Below are 4,476 nucleotides of genomic sequence, written 5' to 3'. Positions count from 1 at the left end.
CACAAAACACTAATAGAACCAAGAGGCAGCACTGAGCAATTCAACACAAAACACTAATAGAACCAGAGAGGCAGCACTGAGCAATTCAACACAAAACACTAATAGAACCAGAGAGGCAGCACTGAGCAATTCAACACAAAACACTAATAGAACCAGAGAGGCAGCACTGAGCAATTCAACACAAAACACTAATAGAACCAGAGAGGCAGCACTGAGCAATTCAACACAAAACACTAATAGAACCAGAGAGGCAGCACTGAGCAATTCAACACAAAACACTAATAGAACCAGAGAGGCAGCACCGAGCAATTCAACACAAAACACTAATAGATCCAGAGAGGCAGCACTGAGCAATTCAACACAAAACACTAATAGAACCAGAGAGGCAGCACTGAGCAATTCAACACAAAAACACTAATAGAACCAGAGAGGCAGCACTGAGCAATTCAACACAAAACACTAATAGAACCGGAGAGGCAGCACTGAGCAACTCAACACAAAACACTAATAGAACCAGAGATGCAGCACTGAGCAATTCAACACAAAACACTAATAGAACCAGAGATGCAGCACTGAGCAATTCAACACAAAACACTAATAGATCCAGAGAGGCAGCACTGAGCAATTCAACACAAAACACTAATAGATCCAGAGAGGCAGCACTGAGCAATTCAACACAAAACACTAATAGATCCAGAGAGGCAGCACTGAGCAATTCAACACAAAACACTAATAGAACCAGAGAGGCAGCACTGAGCAATTCAACACAAAACACTAATAGATCCAGAGAGGCAGCACTGAGCAATTCAACACAAAACACTAATAGAACCAGAGAGGCAGCACTGAGCAATTCAACACAAAACACTAATAGATCCAGAGAGGCAGCACTGAGCAATTCAACACAAAACACTAATAGAACCAGAGAGGCAGCACTGAGCAATCAACACAAAACACTAATAGATCCAGAGAGGCAGCACTGAGCAATTCAACACAAAACACTAATAGATCCAGAGAGGCAGCACTGAGCAATTCAACACAAAACACTAATAGAACCAGAGAGGCAGCACTGAGCAACTCACACAAAACACTAATAGAACCAGAGAGGCAGCACTGAGCAATTCAACACAAAACACTAATAGATCCAGAGAGGCAGCACCGAGCAATTCAACACAAAACACTAATAGAACCAGAGAGGCAGCACTGAGCAATTCAACACAAAACACTAATAGATCCAGAGAGGCAGCACCGAGCAACTCAACACAAAACACTAATAGAACCAGAGAGGCAGCACTGAGCAATTCAACACAAAACACTAATAGATCCAGAGAGGCAGCACCGAGCAACTCAACACAAAACACTAATAGAACCAGAGAGGCAGCACTGAGCAATTCAACACAAAACACTATAGATCCAGAGAGGCAGCACTGAGCAATTCAACACAAAACACTATAGAACCTGAGAGGCAGCACTGAGCAATTCAACACAAAACACTAATAGAACCAGAGAGGCAGCACTGAGCAATTCAACACAAAACACTAATAGATCCAGAGAGGCAGCACTGAGCAATTCAACACAAAACACTAATAGAACCAGAGAGGCAGCACTGAGCAATTCAACACAAAACACTAATAGATCCAGAGAGGCAGCACTGAGCAATTCAACACAAAACACTAATAGATCCAGAGAGGCAGCACTGAGCAATTCAACACAAAACACTAATAGATCCAGAGAGGCAGCACTGAGCAATTCAACACAAAACACTAATAGAACCAGAGAGGCAGCACTGAGCAATCAACACAAAACACTAATAGATCCAGAGAGGCAGCACTGAGCAATTCAACACAAAACACTAATAGAACCAGAGAGGCAGCACTGAGCAATTCAACACAAAACACTAATAGATCCGGAGAGGCAGCACTGAGCAATTCAACACAAAACACTAATAGATCCAGAGAGGCAGCACTGAGCAATTCAACACAAAACACTAATAGAACCAGAGAGGCAGCACTGAGCAATTCAACACAAAACACTAATAGATCCAGAGAGGCAGCACTGAGCAATTCAACACAAAACACTAATAGAACCAGAGAGGCAGCACTGAGCAATTCAACACAAAACACTAATAGAACCAGAGAGGCAGCACTGAGCAATTCAACACAAAACACTAATAGATCCAGAGAGGCAGCACTGAGCAATTCAACACAAAACACTAATAGAACCAGAGAGGCAGCACTGAGCAATTCAACACAAAACACTAATAGATCCAGAGAGGCAGCACTGAGCAATTCAACACAAAACACTAATAGATCCAGAGAGCAGCACTGAGCAATTCAACACAAAACACTAATAGATCCAGAGAGGCAGCACTGAGCAATTCAACACAAAACACTAATAGATCCAGAGAGGCAGCACTGAGCAACTCAACACAAAACACTAATAGAACCAGAGAGGCAGCACTGAGCAATTCAACACAAAACACTAATAGATCCAGAGAGGCAGCACTGAGCAACTCAACACAAAACACTAATAGAACCAGAGAGGCAGCACTGAGCAATTCAACACAAAACACTAATAGATCCAGAGAGGCAGCACTGAGCAATTCAACACAAAACACTAATAGATCCAGAGAGGCAGCACTGAGCAATTCAACACAAAACACTAATAGATCCAGAGAGGCAGCACTGAGCAATTCAACACAAAACACTATAGATCCAGAGAGGCAGCACTGAGCAATTCAACACAAAACACTAATAGAACCAGAGAGGCAGCACTGAGCAACTCAACACAAAACACTAATAGATCCAGAGAGGCAGCACTGAGCAACTCAACACAAAACACTAATAGATCCAGAGAGGCAGCACTGAGCAATTCAACACAAAACACTAATAGATCCAGAGAGGCAGCACTGAGCAATTCAACACAAACACTAATAGAACCAGAGAGGCAGCACTGAGCAACTCAACACAAAACACTAATAGATCCAGAGAGGCAGCACTGAGCAACTCAACACAAAACACTAATAGAACCAGAGAGGCAGCACTGAGCAACTCAACACAAAACACTAATAGATCCAGAGAGGCAGCACTGAGGAACTCAACACAAAACACTAATAGATCCAGAGAGGCAGCACTGAGCAACTCAACACAAAACACTAATAGATCCAGAGAGGCAGCACTGAGCAACTCAACACAAAACACTAATAGAACCAGAGAGCAGCAATGAGCAATTCAACACAAACACTAATAGATCCAGAGAGGCAGCACTGAGCAATTCAACACAAAACACTAATAGATCCAGAGAGGCAGCACTGAGCAATTCAACACAAAACACTAATAGAACCAGAGAGGCAGCACTGAGCAATTCAACACAAAACACTAATAGAACCAGAGAGGCAGCACTGAGCAATTCAACACAAAACACTAATAGAACCAGAGAGGCAGCACTGAGCAATTCAACACAAAACACTAATAGATCCAGAGAGGCAGCACTGAGCAATTCAACACAAAACACTAATAGATCCAGAGAGGCAGCACTGAGCAACTCAACACAAAACACTAATAGATCCAGAGAGGCAGCACTGAGCAACTCAACACAAAACACTAATAGATCCAGAGAGGCAGCACTGAGCAATTCAACACAAAACACTAATAGATCCAGAGAGGCAGCACTGAGCAACTCAACACAAAACACTAATAGAACCAGAGAGGCAGCACTGAGCAATTCAACACAAAACACTAATAGATCCGGAGAGGCAGCACTGAGCAACTCAACACAAATCACTAATAGAACCAGAGAGGCAGCACTGAGCAATTCAACACAAAACACTAATAGATCCAGAGAGGCAGCACTGAGCAATCAACACAAAACACTAATAGATCCGGAGAGGCAGCACTGAGCAACTCAACACAAAACACTATAGAACCAGAGAGGCAGCACTGAGCAATTCAACACAAAACACTAATAGATCCAGAGAGGCAGCACTGAGCAATTCAACACAAAACACTAATAGATCCAGAGAGGCAGCACTGAGCAACTCAACACAAAACACTAATGGAACCAGAGAGGCAGCACTGAGCAATTCAACACAAAACACTAATAGATCCAGAGAGGCAGCACTGAGCAACTCAACACAAAACACTAATAGAACCAGAGAGGCAGCACTGAGCAATTCAACACAAAACACTAATAGATCCAGAGAGGCAGCACTGAGCAACTCAACACAAACACTAATAGAACCAGAGAGGCAGCACTGAGCAATTCAACACAAAACACTAATAGATCCAGAGAGGCAGCACTGAGCAATTCAACACAAAACACTAATAGATCCAGAGAGGCAGCACTGAGCAATTCAACACAAAACACTAATAGATCCAGAGAGGCAGCACTGAGCAATTCAACACAAAACACTAATAGATCCAGAGAGGCAGCACTGAGCAATTCAACACAAAACACTAATAGAACCAGAGAGGCAGCACA

The sequence above is a fragment of the Heterodontus francisci genome, chromosome 15 (assembly GCF_036365525.1).
Source record: "Heterodontus francisci isolate sHetFra1 chromosome 15, sHetFra1.hap1, whole genome shotgun sequence".
NCBI classification, from domain to species: Eukaryota; Metazoa; Chordata; class Chondrichthyes; order Heterodontiformes; family Heterodontidae; genus Heterodontus; species Heterodontus francisci.
Note: the sequence above shows the minus strand (reverse complement) of the source record.